The 19,634-nt window shown below is 40.4% G+C and overlaps 1 long non-coding RNA gene across 9 annotated transcripts in view; it reads left to right on the forward strand.

Moving 5' to 3' along the window:
* Positions 1-1,530: 1,530 nt before the first annotated feature.
* The window catches only part of LOC149452046 (uncharacterized), a 129,005-nt gene continuing 110,901 nt past the window's right edge, over positions 1,531-19,634 (forward strand). For all 9 annotated transcript variants that reach the window (XR_016314937.1, XR_016314939.1, XR_016314938.1 and 6 more), the window contains exon 1: positions 1,531-2,346. This is a non-coding gene — a long non-coding RNA (uncharacterized LOC149452046). The remainder of the gene's footprint in view (positions 2,347-19,634) is intronic.

A 19,634-nucleotide genomic window follows, 5' to 3' on the forward strand; every position in this document is an offset into this window, starting at 1 on the left:
CCCAACTCCGCACTGCCGGGCCAAGGCAGTGCTCACATCCCAATTATTATATATTCTGATATCAGCGACTCTGATAGGACAAGAATCCCCGACCATCCATGGCAGACGGCGCCATAGACGGCACATCGGTCGCCTGTTGCTTTGTCTGTAGCTGGATACTCCCAGTGTCTGCCTGGTATACAATGACAATACAAATCACATAGAACGACGTTATCACCTTGAACTTCTCATTCTGAGAAATGTGATTATGGAAGGAAGAGTAGATGGGGTTTTAAGCGAGAGATTTAGCTCAGGATCTAAAGGGAATAAAAAGGTATTTCCCCCTTCTACATAAAACTCATAAAATGTTTTCTGAAAAAGCTGATTAAAACCACGTGAAGTACAGTAAATCCCTATAGATCAGAGAATGTAAGCTCCTGTGATCCCCACAGATATATTTCTCAGTATGACAGAAATAGCGGGTCGAAAGACTGAGATAGATAGATAGATAGATAGATAGATAGATAGATAGATAGATAGAAATATAGAGAAAGGAAAGAAAGAAAGAAAGAAAGAAAGAAAGAAAGAAAGAAAGAAAGAAAAGAAGAAAGAAAGTGAAAAACTAGATGGATAGAAATAGATAGATAGATTAGAAAGATAGAGATAGATAAAAAGATTGACTAGATGGATGGATAGAAAGATAGATAGATAGATAGATAGATAGATAGATAAAAAAGATAGATAGACTAGATGGATAGAAAGAGAGAGAGAGAGAGAGGGGGGGGGAGAGGGGGGGAGAGAGGGGGCATTAGAATACAATAGAATAGGAATATAGAGAGCCTGTTTGGGGTAATCTTTTCCTCTGTCAGGGATGGTTTAGTCAGGCAGGGACCATGCCTCTCCCTGGGAACATGAATGAAGGGCTCTGATTGGTCGCTGTGGATAGAAGCTGCAGTTCTCTTTGCTATCATTTTCCTCCAGCACACCATTGTTATTATCACCTAGTAGTAATGATTGCTTTTATTATTCCGTTTGACTTTTTTTTATTGAACAGTTGCCAAACGCGGTGTGTAATTTAGTACAAACTGGTGGTAAATCATAAGAGCCCAGATCAAGGAGTCTAGATGTGGTTTTCTAGAATGACAGGAGAAGGAGATCTTCTTTCCAGCACCCTGGAAGTAGTCGGGATGAAGCAGAAAGTATAACATGCCAAGGATACAATGTAACAGATAGATGGAAGATATGTCTTCAGAAATAAGGTTGGAGGTGATGATGAGGACTTGTACAGTCCATCCTAGAAGGAAGAGACACTGAGAAGAATATTTATGGCGATCTATAGAGCACGAATGTTGTTGATCAGTCCCACTCCAATACTATCGATCAGTGTGTGTCATTATTGGTAGGTGATCGTGTCAATGAATAATGTATTTGGGGTAATAGGAAGGCTCCATGTCGCTCCCTTTCCCACATCTTCTGTGTACTGAGCATTCACAACTGAAATCAAAGGGAAGAAAGAAAGAAAGGACGAGTGTTACTAATAGTAGGCACACAAGGCTAGGGATTCTGCTGCTGACTCTTTAAAGGAAAGCAGTGCAGATCTCATCTAGTTTATCTACCCTGCAAACATTGGATAGAGATCAGAGCAACGTAAATACTAAGCGAGTTTACATAATTTCTTTGGAGCCCAATTTTCCTCGGGGAAAGACCTTTAATTGGCGGCATGAGCGTTATCTGGAGGATTGTATGCTTCCTGATTATTGATTCAATTCCCAGGCTTTTTACTAATTCAGTGTGTGTATTTATAGCGCGATCACAGGAGCCAGGCTTTACAAGGATGAAGAGGACCTTCCTCGGCTTCCCAGGGAAGTACACGGGACGATCAGCTCGCACCTGAGCACGCACATCCCGCCGGCCGACACCTGAGCACGCACATCCCGCCGGCCGACACCTGAGCACACACCTCCCGACGGCCGACACCTGAGCACACACCTCCTGACTGCGGACCAACCCGCACCATCATTAATGACGCGTCTATGGGGAGCAAAGGCATGATTAGCATCGAGGAGAGGCGGCCTACAATACCGGACCCCTAAGAGTTAATCCCCGACTAATCTCTTTAACATAAATCCACTCCCGCCGCCTCCAATTGGGCAGACCCCTGCCTTCTGATTGGCCCGTGGGAGGCGCTACAGCCGTGGGAGCGAAAGGGTGCATGTTAAAGTAACGTCATGGCTCATTGATGCCCTGCTATGTGCCAATAATGACCTGCTCAGCTTCCATCCAGCTTAAGCAGACAGTTAATAATTACGGGGGATCCGGGGCAGAGGAGAGAGTCCGGCTCCTATGATGAGTCAGTGCTGGAGGAAGGTAAGAAGGGGATCTTCTGGGGATGGGGGTGCTCAGTCCCGCAGGCTTGCTTTTATTTCTTTGGTCCTGACAACGCTGAGACTTTTGTTGGCCAACTTTTGTTTCCATTGTGAGAGACTCATTTTCCTTGTCCTTTCAAGTGGAAAAAAAGCTTTGAATGTGCCTGTCTATACACGGGATCAGAAGAGGGTCACAGCCATCCGCTCATCCTTTCCATGTCCCCCAATTCGCAGAGAAGAAGGGGAGCCGGCACTGTTCTCGGCTGACATGCAGGGCGATATCCCCTTGGACTGGGTGTCATCATCTGTCATTGCTGGACATCATCTGTCATTGCTGCTCACTTCTCCCCTGTTAAAGAACAACTTGTTTCTCTGTCCTCCTAGCCTTTGATTACTTCCTATTATTGGCCTGTAGAGACAAAAGTTTTATACGTGCAATAAAATGATCGTTTACGTTTTATTAACGGTGGGATTTTTTTTATGCTTCGCTACACTTTTCGCAGATGTGCTGCATTGCTGCCGTGACATCTGCTAAATGATGGCAGTCCCCAGGGCTGAATAGAAAGATAACGCACTTTATAGCGTTTAATAAGCACTCATTTCTCCCTTTTATGAGTCCTCGTTCATCTTCTTGTAGTTTGCTTTGATTTTTAGAATTTTTAAGCACACGGTTGAGGAATAAAATGTAATGTTTAAATCAAGTTCTTGCCATACAGAAGCAAAGGGTCACATTAACTGATCTTATTTAGCTAGAGGACAACCGATTCTTGCAGAGTAATAATGAATGAACCTTCCACTGAAGTCAATTCAAACCGTTCCAAATACATCTTTTAGTTGGGCTAATTAATCCAAATGATCCCATCAACTATTAGCTTAAAAGTATTTTTTTTTTAATTTAAACCTAAACTGTATAATTACTTGATGATGGGGAGTGCTATTCCTATATGGTTGTAATTCTTATGACCAATAAAATAAAAAAGTAATTTTCTTAAGAATCTGAACTTTGTTTTAAGTTCTATCTTTTAAGAACATTTGAATATAGTATATGGTTAATTAATCATGTTAAATTGGCAAATACTAATTTGAGTTCATGTTTTGTGTGCACTTTGTATTCTTTGCCAACTCAAAGCCTCTCCAGGAGGAATTAATATTGTATTAACTCTTCATCATGTTATAAAATACACTATACAAGTTATATCTTTGTATACATTATATCAAAGTTGAACTCCTTTACCTCTGCAGCAATATTGTTTTTATTATTGTCATTTTGTAATTATTATTTCTTTGTGTGTGTGTGTGTGTGTTTAACAGTTATTTTAGCACGTGATATAAATACTAGAAGCTGAATAAACAACATATACTCCAAGTAAAGCATAGGGAAATATTTTGTTTTCACTTTAATACACATAAACACGAACTCTGAATGTCTCCAGGTTATAAAATATTGATTATTATGCCAGAGGATGGCTCACTGGCTTCAGCTGCCACTTGCAGGAGCCTTAAATGTTCATTTTGTAGGTTCATGTCTATGATGGGTAAACCAATACTGAAACTGACAGGCTTTACAGAGAGGGTACAGAGAGGGGTGTGTTACATAACAGAAGAATTATAGGACACATGAAACATTGTACATGGGCAGGAAAAGGAGGTATAGACAATAGCAGGCATTCAAAAGGCTGGCTATTTGAGAAATATGTCACTGGCTGGCCGATGAGCTTTATTGACCAGGAACTTTGTAAGATTTTCATACATTTTAGTTTTTAATCTGGGAAAAAAAACTTTGAATAAGCACCAAACAAATTGACCTCTGTTAAGACAGCAGTTATAGTTGTCAATCACAGAGCAAATTTCAGGCAATTTTAACTTTTTTCATCACTCATTTGATTGCAACAATGAACAAATGGTTCAAGGTAACTTATCCTCAAGAGTTTCAATTGTTCAGTGATATTAATAGAAACTACTGGTGGTGGCTTGCCTTGATCTATCTGGATATTTTTGCGATAGAAAATATGGGCCATAGTATCTATCTATCTATCTATCTATCTATCTATCTATCTATCTATCTATCTATCTATCTATGCTATTACATAAATACCATCTGCATGATATTTGAATATTTCTAAAATTAATCTCTTATAATTTCATCTAGTTGTGTGGGAGTTAAATAACCTTTGTACTGCAGGAAACCAGCGTCGATTATTATAAATGCTAAGAAGTCATAATTGAAACATAGCCATCCAGCTGATGTGCTCCTACTGCAAGGGGGAGATTTCAGTGAATTATAAAGCGGTTTGGTAGACACTGTTTAGAAACATTATTTAAAACTGGCATTAATGAGAAATCTTCCTATCATGATCTGAATCACTGACTGTTTCAAGGCATCTGTCGCTTACGTTTGTCTGGCTAACTGACTTCTCAATGTCTCATTGCTGGGAAATTATGTCTTTTTTATTTTAATACTAATTTCTCAGGAATTCACAGATCTTTCAGATTCATTCTGTGGATTTCGGAGAATTAAATATACAAAAATGCAACTGCTGAAAAAAAAGAATAACACAAATCAAAATATATACTTTTCCTGGAATAATAGTTAGCATCCCCATAGATAATTAGCATGGACATCTACTGCTGATAGTAATACAGTTTCATTATTTACCTGGCAAAAATAAGTGGCAATAAAGTGTGGACAATTTTCCATTTTATCCTTGTTGTGGTGTCAGGGGGAAGTAATAGCCTGGGCCTTTCACATCTTAGATTTTTGACACTAATAACAAATATGACATTAAAATCAATTATAATCAACAGTACATTTCAACATACAACAGTTCCCTAATGAGGTAAACTGCCATGTTTCAACTAAGCCTGTGAGTGTCAGTTATACAAAATCAACTTTCATCAAGGCATATTTGCAAAAGGACCTGTAGTGAGCAGGCACAGAGTGGTGTAAAGAGATCTGTCTGCTTTAGGTTTTTATGTAGCTCCTCAGGTCAGAGGTTAAATGAAAGGTTCAAAACCCCCACCAATTTTAAACTACTGAGCAATATTGCATGCATTTAAAAAGCAAAAATGAATTCTGCGGTGGCTCAGCCTGCCTGCCTTACAATTCACATCCATAAAATAAAGCGTTATCTTTAAATATGAGTAAATACGGTAAGATGTTGTGGATGTTTTTTGTAAAGCACTGCAAAGCGTAGCTCAACAAGGATACAGGTAGTTATTTACATAGTTACATAGTTAGTCTGGCTGAAAAAAGACAAAAGTCCATCCAGTTCAACCAAAAAAAAAGTTATAATCCTAAACCCACCATTGATCCATTGATACATGACAGTCATGCTATATATCTAATGTTGCAAATGTTAGTACAAATGATCCATTGAGGCCAGACATACAAATGACTAATATTTTATATTCATACCTATATTGCACCAAATAAAGCAAAATAACTAGGAAGATTTACATTCACTAAGAGGGAGATGAACTAAAACTGGTGCACTCAGAAGCTGCACCAAATTTGGCACTCTTCGTTATTAGTAAATAAACCCCAAATTGCATTATAGCAGTTTAAAGCAGTATTAAATCCAAAACAAAAAGTGTAATAAATCGAAGCTTACCAGCCCTTAGATGTAGTGGCTGCAATAATTTTCCTTTCCCTCTGTTTTCAACTGTTGATCTGGCCAGTAACACACCTCCTGTATTAGCATGCTTCCACTCTGGGTGAAGGAGAACAGGGGCACAACAGACAACAGCATTGTTAATCTGGGTGGAGGGGGTATTAGATGTGCTAGCTGAGTTAGGTACACTAACAAATTGAAGCCAAACTCTAGCATACACTGCAGTAATAGCAAAATTTTTTTTTTACTTTTGGGGTAAAAGTTTCACATGAAAAATCATTGTAAGCACCCCTTTCAGAGTTACATGGTTTATCTCAACCCTTTTAATTGATACATTTGCAGTAGAGCTTGTCTTGTTGAAAAACAACAGATTTGCTGGCCAGATCATCATGTGAAAATAAAAGGAAGGAAGCCTAAAAAGGAAAACTAATGCAGCCACCACATCTAAGAATTGGTAATTTGCAATATAATACATTTTTTCTTTTGAGTTTAATACGACTTTAAGTGTTTTTTTCAATGTAATTACATTTTATAAGGTAATAGTGGAAAAGGTCAAATTAGGCCAAATATAAACTTAACTGACAACTTCATGAAATTTTCTGCCGTTCTGCAGTTCACACTCACAAAAAAAAGTTAATTGTACTTTTGAAATGTGTTGCTAGAGAAAAATAGATACATTAAATTGAAATAATTCATCTGGAAATAAACAGGTAATGCTTCTCTTAACAGTCTTAAAAAAACAGGTAATCTGGCACCTAATAATAGAAAAGCTACCCTATTATTCCATAATAATTGCATGGCATATCATTTTTAGGGTTTGGTTTGCTAACGTTTCAGATACACTTACTGGGCTGTCAATATATACCAATGCCATGGAGATGCGGAAAGAGATATATATGTACATGTAAATTTAAAGCTCAGGCATACCTGCATAACTATGCACATTAAAAGTCACTAAAGTGAAGCACCTACAGCATCTCTGTAATTGTAACTGCCTGTTGTCAAGCATACATCTTCTTGGCAGGTGGAGAGTTACAAAGTGTATGCAGGTATTTTTCAGTGTTTATGGCAATTTAAATGTTATATTTATTTAATACTAATGATTGTGATATTTTTACAAAAAAAGTATCATCAATAATAATGAAAAAAATAATGAATTTATTAGTGATGCATGATTTCTCATACATATGTGATCACACACGCACACACATCTGAAAGCTGGCAACCCTGCTATGCCACTTAAGAATACACATGTGATCAGGGAACAATATATTTAATCAAATCCATATTTTATTTGAAAAATATAGTGAAGGGATCATTAATATTTATTATGCCACAGTGTGTTTGCATGCATGCAAATGAAGATACACCTGTAGGGGTTCTGAATCAGTTTATTTTCACATTGGCGATAAAGTCCTACATCCCACTCAAAATGTGTGTGTGTGCACAGGAGATTTGTTCTATGGCACCTTTGCCAGGCATTTCCTTAATAGATTTTTGGAAATGTTTGTTGTTGTCAAAGGTGAATGGTGGTGAATATGTAAGAATGTAATTATGCAGCTGCAGCTATTTTCAAACTGTGATGAGCACTACTGTTCTTGATGAGGCCTAAGCTGTTCGTATTGACTACCAGGCTACCTATTGCATGTTGGCTTCCTGTATCGGATGGAAGAGTACTTGTTGCTATTAGGAAGATGGATTCAGATGCAGTGTGCCCAGTCCTTCAAATACACTGAATAGAAGTTAAGTGGACAGAGGATGAACAGGATGGGGAAGTAGGCAGAAGCTTTAGTAGACATTGAGGTTGAAAGGAAGAGCAGATAGAGTGGATAGAAGTTTAATGGTACTTAGTGGACTGAAAGGTGGGAGAAAGTGCATGCAGAAGATGCTTACATATTTTGTCCCCTTTCCTTTCACTGTAAGGAGTAAGTGAGGTCTATCATTTAAGGAAAAGCTCTTCCAGTTAAGAGAAAGGATATTGTTTGGTGGGCTGATGGGGGTATTCTATGAAAAAAGTGAAGAGATAAGTCCTTCTCCATGTGGTGAGAGGAATAAGTGTTCTATAGTGTGAGTGTAAAATGGGCTTTCCCCTTCTTGGGAGTAACAAAAACCATGAGTCAAAAACCATATTTCCTCGGAACTGTTTCTTCAAAATTTTAGTATTGTGAAACATATTTCAGCTAAGTTGGAAGAATAGTTCTTGTGTGTAAATGGTTGTTAAAATTGTTATTGAAAATGCTGTTTCTACTAAGTATTTTGGACTGTCTTAATGGAATGTTTCATACTGAAAGTTTATGGTGGCAACTGTGAAACATAAGCATGTGATCAAGACCAGGGGCAGACTGACAACTCATGGGGCCCCCGGGCAATAGGGGATGATGGGGCCCCTGTTTCCTTGCCCAAACTCAAAAAATCCTATGAAAAAGGTACCAGGGGCATCTCATGGGGCCCCCTACTGACCCCGAGCCCTCGGGCAGTGCCCAAGTTTCAAAATGGTCAGTCCGCCGCTGGTCAAGACACAAACTTGATGAATGCCACAGAAAGTTGTCTAGGACTAAAGAACAGGATCTCAGGGTTCTTGGCAACAGGATTGAGCACAGATATAAAAAAGCTACATTGAAGCATAAAGCCTAAGATGCTAACTTGGGGAGATAGGCCTCGGGGGCTGACTTGCAACACAAGATCTCAGAGGCTGAATAAGGGTTAATTTATCATGGAGAATTTCTAGGTCAAATTTAAGATCAGGAGTAGCAATTGGTGTTAGTGTTAAGTTTAGATTACTTGAGGAACCTGATTCTTATTAAAATAAATTCTTAGCTCTAATCCCACAGTAGTTTTCTTTACAGTCCTAGTTGTCAAAATGCTTTTAATTCTGGGATAACATTTGTAAGAGAGAGAGAGGTTCCTGAGTCTTTAATAATTAGTGTCTGAGTCCTAAAGTTGACCATATACTCAAAGATTTATTTTGCTCAGCCTGCAGAAAAAGAGTCTGTTCACCTAGCAGAGTGAATGTTAATAAACTAAAATTATCAGACAGAGAAAATCAGACTTTTAAGACACCCTTAACACAATTCATTATAATAAAAGTATGGTTTTTCTTCACAGTATCAAAATTAATGAAGTGAAGAAACACATAATACAAAAAACCCAGTACAAATCAAACTGCCCCACATAGTAAATCATATTTAGTACACATAAGGGTTGATTCACTAAAGGCAAATAGACTGTGCACTTTAGAAGTGCAGTTGCTTCAGAGCTTAGTAACTGAGGATCAGCTCTGCTGACTTCCTTCATCCAATCATGTGCAAGCAAAAATGTTTTTTTTTTAATTCCTTACCTGTAAATGTGTATGTGTAAAGTGAAACTTTACCTCATTTACTTAGCTCTGGAGGAAAGTGCACAGTCCATTTGTCTTTAGTAAATCAACCCTGGGTCTTCTGCATCCAAGCTTTGTGGATGATTACAATGAATCACCTTGATGGCTTAGCACAATGGCTTTATTCATGTATATCAGTTACTATGTATCAGCAATGGTATTGCAGCAAGCTAGAGATCACCCCACTCAATGTGCTTAACAAATAGAATATTCTCTGCTTTTTCAGGAGTCTTATGGGAGGAGATCCGCAGTAGATCAAACAACACAGTAATCATGGTAATTAATTTAATACTAAAATATTACCATGTTTCTTTTTTACATATATCAGAGTAATATTTACATAAAATATTGTATTGGCTGTCTACCACAGAGACCACTGTAGCACAGCAGTGCTATGTACCTTCACAGGCAGGTGCAGGGGCATTCAAGGGGCCAGAAGCACAATCTTACAACATCAGCTGGTTCTGCAGCCTAACAATGTACAATAACCATTGATGGTTTCTATTTGTACAACCCAACTACAGTAATAAGATCATATTAGGGTAATTACTTTCCTATAAGGCCCAGGTTACTTATAAGCTAAACCTTCTTAGAAGATGCAGGTTGTTTATAAGTTAAACTCCTCCATGGGAATACAATGGTACATAGTTAGTCAGGTTGAAAAAAGCCTAGCTAGTCCATCTAGCTCAACCAATAGAAAAAAAATAAATAAATACCCCCCCCCCCCCATATACATACAATGCTGTCCAAGAACAAACACTATAAGAAAAGGTCAGTATAGATTTTCAACATAACATCTATACTGTATATCTCACATACAGGGATGAGCCACTGGTTTGTTCTGAGCCTAGGTTCAGACCAAACCTTTGCTACTCAGGCATTCGGGAGAATGACCAAACTTCTAACCATTTGGCCCCCTGTTCAGCGGGAGCAGAGTGTCATACAGTATGTAGAAGCAGTATTTCTACCACTTCTATACATGACAGATTCCCATTGTCACTAGCTCCCAAGGAACCAGTAGGTATTGGTGTCTGCTGAGTCCCTAGCAGCTGTCCCCATCACGGCTCATATGGCCATATTTGGTCAATGATGTCACCACTATCCCCTAACCTTCGCTTGTTTAGCTGGTGGTAGGCGTACAATTGGGATTGGTCTTTGCACAGAGTCCTTTAGGTTCTTAATTTTGTTGGGTTGCGATAAGTTTACAATGAAGGATTTTTTGGGGATTTAATTTTTTTAATAAATGACTTGTGAAATACTTGAGTGTCTTTTTGCTAATTTACATTTTTTGTGAATGAAAGGGTACTATAAACTCAGGATCCTTCCTGGCTAGCCAATCCCACCATATTGAGGGCATGTGGCCTGGTATGGTTTGGGGGTGGGGTTGGGGAGTTGCATGCTCATCCCCTTCTTTCCTGAGCAGCTAGGCTGCATGCTTTGATTAATGGTCTGGTATGGATTTATTATCTTTTTTTGTGTGGGGTGCCCCTAAAATTATTACAAGTACTTATATAGCACCATCAAGTTACGCAACACATTACATACATATTTTACATCAGTCCCTGCCCTCAAAGAGTTTACAATCTAAGGTGCCTAAGGCCAATTTAAATAGGAACCAATTAACCTACCAGCATATCTTTGGAGTGTGGGAGGAAACTGGAATACTCAGAGGAAGACCACAAAGGAACAGGGAGAACATGAAAACTCCAGACAGGTAATGACTTAGTTGGGATTCCAACCAACGACCCTACTGCTGATAGGCAAAAGTGCGAACCACTTAGCCACTGTGCTGCCCCCTCCCCCATACTAAACTCAAAAGGTCTGGTATGCATTTGGGGGGGAATGCACACAAACTTTAAAACAAATTGCAAACAAATGGCATTTCAATGCTAGCTTCTCTTTAAAAAAAATAGCAAATAGACCCTCTCCAAAGCTCCCTCAAAATACACAGTAGACTGCTATGCATTTTGGGGAACCTTTGGAGGGGTCTGTGTGCCATTATAAATAGCATCCAGAAGGGGAGTGTCATTTGTTGGCAATTTAAAACCATTTTTCCTGGTAAATATCAGTGCTTTAAATAATCACTGCTACCAGCTAAAATGGCATTTTTTTTAAATTGCTACATGTTCTACAGCGCAGTGCCCACCCCCATGCTAATTTTTTGACAGCCTGTTAGCCCAGAAAATCTGTTTTTTTCATTTGACAGATTAGGTTCCCATTGATCTCAGTGGGGTTTGGGTTCAGCATCCAAACATCTTTGAATTACTCGAACTGAAAGCAGGGCAGATTGTCTCATCCCCACTCACATTAAAATTATAACTAAATATTTACACTCACAGGCCACTTTATTAGGTACACCTGTTTAATTACTTGGTAGCACAAATTGCTAATCAGTCAGTCACCTGGCAGCAACTCAATGCATTTAGGCATCTAGAAGTGGCGAAGACAACTTGCTGAAGTTCAAACCGAGCATGGGGAAGAAAGGGTGTGTGAAAATCCCAGTAGATCAGCAGTTTTTTAAATACTCAAACCAGCCCGTCTGGCACCAACAACCATGTCACGTTCAAAGTCACTTAAATCCCCTTTTATGATTTGAAAATTTCTGTATTTTATATAATAACAAAAATATGTAATAGCACGCATTTAAAAAGTCACATTTAAAACCACATTAAACATTGTTTTAAAGTGTATTTCCACTTTTATTTGAAAACACCCCACTATATGTTTGTTATGTGTTCCCATTCACACAGCATATCTAAGCAAAATTACAAAAATATATATTTTTTTACCTTTTAGATGTCTCTTAGTAGAAGGTATTATGGCTGACTTCAGGAATTCCTCCAGCAGATCACTGCGATCTGTTCCAATAGAAAGGCTGGAGACCGACTGAATCTAGTTCTCATTAACATACAATGGAGAAGCCTATCTTCTAAATTTGTAACCCTTTGTTAAGACAGACAGTGTTCAAATTTAGTTTACAACTGATGCAATGATATCTGCCAGTACAGTACAGACAGGTTTAATTATGTCAACTGCAGTTCTCCAGCCCCCTCATAAACAAGAGAACTAGAAGGATTTTACAGTGCTAGAGTGTGCAGAAAAGAGCATCTAAAAAAGGCAAGCTGCAATTTGAGTTATGCTATAAGAATGGGGGGGGGGGGGGGTATCGCAAATATAAATAATATAATGTAGGTGTTCTCCTAATTTGGCTGCAAAAAAATGGAAATATACTTTAAAGTGGAAAATGAAACGGGTAATGTTATTAACCTCCCTAGCGGTCTGATTATGTCCATATTTCTTTGCTCAAAGCAGTACATTTTTTTGCATGGAAATATGTATTTTTTTTATTGTAGGCCTGTAATTTTTAGGAATAATTCACTGAAATCTGCCCAAACAAGAATCTAGTAAATATCCTGGGTATGTTAAAATTTGAAACACGAAATCATAAATTATAATTTAATAAATAATCATAAAAAATAATAATATAATAATAATAAATTTAATTCAATAATATAATCAAACCAAAAACACTGAAATTTGAAATGTAGCGCCAAGTTCGTACATCACTGAGCAAAGTCGCAAAATCGTTTTCAGTGTCTGATGACGAATTTCCCCACGAATCATTATCACTATGCAAGTAGTTCTAATTTACTATCGCTGTTCTCTAGCTGGTCTAAAACCGCTTTTGACGTAAAGAGACGCTTTTTGGACGCCATGGACGTTTCTCAGTTTCCAGGCAGAAAGAACAGTAAAAATGTAGGCAGGGCACAGGACAAAGCACTAGGGAAAAAATGTATGTGAAATGGTTTGATACAGTAATGTTTTACTATGTTATTTTAGTGAATTTAGGGAATGTCACTTTTTATAATTTTCAAATTTCCCGCAGTTCCGTCCCCCGTACGTCCCGACGCTTGCGGGGGACGGAACCCAGATGACAGATGCCGGCATCCACTGGATGACATTACAGGGGACACTGCAGGAGGGACATCGCGGGAGCACAGGATAAGTTAAGAGAAGAACTGATCCCGGAGCAACGCTGCATGGTAAGCCCGAGTGTATCTTGGGGTTACCGCTTGTGGTACTGAAACTTTATCCCGAGCTACACTCGGGAATACCACAAGGGAGGCTACCTTCCACTCCTCTTTGGAACTAACATCTTTATTTATCTTGCTTATCTGCAAACACGTAGCAGGCCTATAGCACTTCTACACACATGCTGGGTAATTTCTGTGCGATGCACATACATGTGCTGGATTCTGGCAGTGAAACTATTGGGTACTTGTGGCTACTGTGCCCATGTTCAGGGACACCTTCTGTGTACACAGATGTGCTGTAGGTCTCTGCCAGATCCTAAAGCCCTGTGGTATATTTGGGCACATGCAGAGTCTCACAGTGTGCTTGTGACTCACAGCAAATTGTGGATATCACAAGAGGCAGTGGGGCCCAATGTCATTCTTACAGAGCTGGCTGTTGGGGACTGACTACAGTTCTAGGGGGACTCCCTTTCTGTATAATCCCACTCTAGACATAATGATCATTTAACCTTTGCAGTGTGGGGGGGGGGGGGGGGGGGGGGTCCACTCCATGGGTGAATTTTAACATGAAAAAGTGCAAAATGATTTAAAACATGTGCTCACTGAAAATACAACAAACTCTTACAGTACAAAAACAATATTTTCATTGCTAAATATAGTCACATGGGAAGCTTTAGTTACAAAACATGTTTTTAAATGTTATAATTGATTGAAACCAACTGCTATTATAGTATAACTAAAGTCAAAACTGTTTTTTTTAGTTTAATTTTTATAGAGTGGAGAGGGATTAAAATAGCTATTAGGTTTTTATTGTTGTCTTTGTTGGGGAGACTCAACACAGACAGTGAAAGTATAAAAAATCCCATATATTGGGTTGTCATCAGAAAAGGAATATAGTGACGGTAAATCTCCCAAATACAGCATGGATAGCAGAAAAAAGAAAAACTGACAGGGGGTATAACTCTCTATCCAAAATAATAAAACATGTTTTGCCTTTAGCTCTACTTTAATAAACTCTTATTTACATCTTTTATTTTTCATAAAATCTTCTACTAGAAAATTTTCAGGGTGGGCTGTTCTTTTATTGAAAGAATCTTCTCAGAACTGTTTCACCAAAGCATATATGAATAAGCAAACATCATTTTCCCAATACATTTTACTAGCTGCTTTAATTCACGTTAGTAAAGGAGGCCCTTAAGGAGATGCTACTTAAACTAAAAGTGAATCTGTACCTACCAGTACAGTGACATCCAGTACCTTGACTTCCTGCACCTCTTTGAAGATCCTTTAATATAAAGGATGGCCTTAGTGACTAACAGAGAGTCTAGAAATATAGGTGGGACTATCACTGACTTCACAATTAAAGTTAATATTTGCACATTACAGAACCTCACATTTCAGACTCCAGGATCATTCTCAAAGGTAACTGAGTGTATGTGCAAGTCCCTCTAGAGGTCTGTGTGATGAACGCAGTGCCCGACCCCTGCCCTTCTCACCAAGCAAAGAGCGGCCATTCTCAAACTGCACTGTCACTTATGTAACAATGCCACTCTCAGCTGCACACTGCACAAAGATTTTCTGGCTTGCAGGACCACAATCTAAATGGCAACAGATTGAGAGTGATTGTCACTGGGTTACGTTACCTAAACAATTAACCCTTTAAACCCCCAAATGCCAATAGGTCTTGGGCCTATCAACCTTTTACAATATTAGCAAGAGCAAATGTGAACAATAAATGTCTGGACACACTCTGTCTCAGGCATCGATTTCTCGTAGGAGGGGTATGAGGCCTCATCTACTCTGGCACCTCCTAGCATGGGGATGTTTGGGTTCAAAATGCTACCCAATAACTGTGGGAAGGAAATATGTCCTTAATATGGCTGTGTAGTTTGTATTTCATGAGTTATTATTATTATTATACAGGATTTACTGTATATAGCGCCGACAGTTTGCTCAGCGCTTTACATTATGGTGGGAGACAGTACACGAGACAGTACAGTAACAATACGATTCAATACATGAGGAGTTTGAGGGCCCTGCTCCTTGGAGCTTACAATCTAGGAGGGAAAGGATAGTGGTACAGGAGGAGATAGCTGTGGGGGATGTAGTGGTAGGAAGAGTGGAGGAGTTCAGTAATTAACTGAGGGTGGGGTAGGCTTCCCTGAAGAGATAGGTTTTCAGAGTGCGCCTAAAGGTGAGCAGAGTGGGTGATAGTCTGATGGATTGGGGTAGGGAATTCCAGAGGATGGGGGAAGCCCTGGAGAAGTCCTGGAGACGAGCATGGGAGGAGGAGACCAGGGAGCAGGAGAGTAGGAGGTCTTGTGAGGAGCGGAGAGTAAGTTTCGGGTGGTATTTGGAGACAAGATCGGTGATGTAGTTTGGGGCAGTATTATGAACAGCTTTATACGTCAGTGTTAGTGTTTTAAGTTTTATCCATTGGGCAATTGGAAGCCAGTGGAGAGAATGGCAGAGGGGGGAGGCAGATACGGAGCGGTTAGTAAGGTGGATGAGTCTGGCCCCAGCATTCAAGATAAACTGAAGCGGAGAAAGCCTGCGGTGAGGTAAGCCGATGAGGAGGGAGTTACAGTAGTCGAGGCGTGATATAATAAGGGAGTGAATGAGTTGCTTAGTGGTTTCCGGGGTTAGGAGCGGTCGTATTTTTGAGATGGTGTGGAGGTGAAGTCTACATGAGTTTGTCAGCGAATGGACCTGGGGCTGGAAGGACAGATTGGAGTCTAGGATGACACCTAATACTCTGGCTGGAGGAGTGGGACTGATGGTAGTGTTGTTGGTCTTGATGGAGAAGTCGGGGGGGGGGGGGCGCGGGCTGGGGGGAAAACTAGGAGCTCAGTTTTGGAAAGATTTAGTTTGAGGAAGTGGAGTGACATCCAGTCCGATATGTCGCTCAGTAGGCTTGTGATACGGGTGGAGACTGAAGGGGTGAGGTGAGGGGTAGAGAGATAGATTTGCATGTCGTCGGCATAGAGATGGTAGTTGAAGCCGTGAGAATGTATCAATTGGCCAAGGGAGGAGGTGTAGATGGAGAAGAGAAGGGGCCCGAGGACAGAGCCTTGAGGGACCCCAACAGAGAGGGGGAGTGAAGAGGAGGTGACAGCGTTATAGGTAGCACTGAAGGAGCGCTGTGATAGGTAGGAAGAGAGCCAGGAGAGAGCGGAGTCTCTGAGACCAATAGAGTGTAGTTGTTTGAGGAGGAGGGGATGGTCAACCGCGTGAGGTCAAAGAGTAGGAGCACTGAATAGTGGCCATTAGTTTTGGCGGTTAGCAGGTCGTTGGTGAGTTTGAGTAGGGCAGTTTCAGTGGAGTGTAGGGGCGGTAGCCAGACTGTAGGGGGTCAAGGAGGTTGTTGTCGGTAAGGTGGGAACTCAGGCAATTATAGACTAAGCGCTCTAGGAGTTTGGATGTAAATGGCAGCAGGGAGATGGGTCTTAGGTTGTTCAGGTCGGTGTGATCCAGGGAGTGTTTTTTAAGTATGGGAGTGATGTGCGCGTGCTTTAGAGGGGAGGGGAAGGTGCAAGTAGAGAGGGAGAGATTAAAGATGTGAATGAGGGAGCATAGGATGGAAGAGGGTGATCGTAGGAGTTGCGAGGGGACAGGGTCAAGGGGGTAGGTGGTGAGGCGGGCTTCTGAGAAGACCTTAGTGACCTCTTCAGTAGTAGCGAGGTCGAAGGAGTGGAGTGTTGAGGGGGTTTTAGTGTGAGAAATGCTAGGTGTGGTGGAAGTTGGAGCAGTGGCGATGTCCCTACGAATTGCGTTGATCTTGTTTTTGAAGTAGTTAGCAATCTCATGGGCGGTGAGTGAGGTACTGGGTGGAGGTGGGGGCGGAGTGAGTAGAGAGTTAAAAGTAGAGAAGAGCTGGCGAGGACTGGAGGAGAAGGTATTAATGAGGGCAACAAAGTAGGCTTGCTTGGCAGCGTGGAGGGAGGAAGTGTAGGTTAGGAAGGCAGATTTATATCGGGTGAATGCTTGTTGGGATTTGGTTTTGCGCCATAGTTGCTCCAGCACACGACTGCGTCGTTTGAGATTTTTGGTGTAATCAGTCTGCCAGGGTTGTAGCGGTCGGGGTCTAATGCTTCGTGCTGTTGGGGGTGCTAGCGAGTCTAGAGCGGCTGACAGCGAGTTGTTATAAACAGTAGTGGCCAGGTCAGGGCAGGACAGGGGAAGGATACTGTCGTAAAGTTGGTCAGCTGCAGAGTGGAAAGGGGCAGGGTTCAAGTTACGGAGGTTTCTGCTGGTGATAGTTTGACGTTTGGAGGGATAGGTGTTTTAGGAAGAGGAGACAGAGAAGGTAATGAGGTTGTGATCAGAGAGAGAAAAGGGGGTGTTTGTAAGGTTGTAGGGAGTGCAGAGATGAGAGAAGACAAGGTCTAGGGTGTTCCTGTCGGAGTGGGTGGTGGACTGTATACACTGAGCGATGCGAGTTGGGATGTAGCTGGTTTATCGATATTGATATGGATGTTGAAGTCTCCGAGGATGATGGTGGGTAGCACGGAGGAGAGAAAGAAGGGTAGCCAGGCGGAGAAGTTGTCGAGAAAGTGGGACCAGGAGGCCGATAGATTACTGCAATCCTCAGAGATTGAGAGAGAGTTGAAACATGTTGACGTTTTAGAATCTTGGCTGCTAATCAGTCTATCAGGCAAGTGTATTCCACAACCTTCCACTATTTCTGACCCAATCTCTGCTAGTTCTCCGGATTGTTCAAGCTTGTGAGGGTGACAGTTTTATTAAGGTTTCTAGCCTGAAATTGTGGATTGGGTAATTGAGAGGTCTGCGTTTCAGATCATTGAACTGATCACAAGGTCCTGGCATCAGTTAACAGTTTGTGTATTGCACCAGACGCTTCCTGGGGGGGGGGGGGGTTGAAGAGAAGGGAACCAATGCTGCTATTCACCAACTTGTGTTACAAACTGTCATAACTGCAATCTGAACACCATGCACTTTCACACAGCTTGTGCGGGCTCACTATGTGTTACCATTACAGTCTGCATTGACATTCTGATACTACTTTGCATTGGTACATGTGAGGCCAAATAAGGGCATATGTACATAACAGTGAATCTAACGTTCATCAAACATTCTCTGCAGGTCAGTGTTCCAGGTGCATATATTTTAAGTTATAGTGATTAATTTATAAAGATGTAAAGTTTAGAAGAAAACAAAAAAGAATTCTGGTTTGTAAAGCAGAATTTTTCTAAAGTACAATAAATGTACTAAATGTGAGGCTCCAATTTAACATAAAGGATGTTATGGAAAGAAGACAGAAAAGGATGAATAAATTATTAAGGGGCATGGAGAAACTCTACTACAAAGAAATATTGGTTGAACAGAATTTAATAAACTTTATGTGCTGGCTCAAATCGGAATCACACTTTCCTGTGTGATTCAGCGCAACTCAACTTTCAGCTCATTAATTTGAATGGACATCAAAAGTAATGCCTGCACTACTATTAAAAATGCACTAAAACTGTATTGCATGGTACTGCGGTACCATGCAATCTGGTGCAGGCAAATGCACTGCATTTGCAATCTGCATTTGTCACCCATACATTGTCACCCACATTGTCAAATTACATACATTGTGCGTTTTTAATGTGTTTTGGGTTTTGTGGGTGTCCTGCACCATGTTCTGATGTGAATGGGCTCTAGGGGCAATTAAGGGTGCATATTTTGACCTTATATAAATATATAATATCACCCTATTTAGGTATTTCTGTGGAAATATGTTTGCTTAAGGTCACCACAAAAGAAAGCATTTTTTTTTAACTGGAGGAAAACCTCCACACATAGAAAGGTTGGTTTCTCAGAGTTGTAAAATGAGGAATAGCTTTTCACAAGAACCAGTTCTAATTGTGCAAAAGCAAACATCTGCAGTTCAGGGTTACTAAGTTTTATTTAATTTTTTTTTTGCAGAACTCAGTGGACATTTGTGTTTTTTTCAGTCTTGACTCTGACTACATACGAGCTGGTATCAAAATGTTTAGAGACTAGTTTTGTAACACTTCAACAGATGGCAGCACATGGCTACATGCAGTCAGAGGGAGAACTGACCTTCATAAGTCAGTTTGCCAAAAGACATCCTCCTTTGTACAGCGGGAGCTGTGCAACTGGTGCAATTCTGACCACGTGCGTTACCACACCTGATATCTCATCATGGACAGCAAGTTAGAACAAAGAGCAAACATGAAATTCTGCATGAAACTGTGCAAATTTTCCACAGAGATGTTTGACAATGAGTCGCTTGAGGGGTCTT

Source organism: Staurois parvus, unplaced genomic scaffold (genome assembly GCF_062004578.1).
Source record: "Staurois parvus isolate SC_StPar_1 unplaced genomic scaffold, SC_StPar_1.0 ptg000499l, whole genome shotgun sequence".
NCBI lineage: Eukaryota > Metazoa > Chordata > Amphibia > Anura > Ranidae > Staurois > Staurois parvus.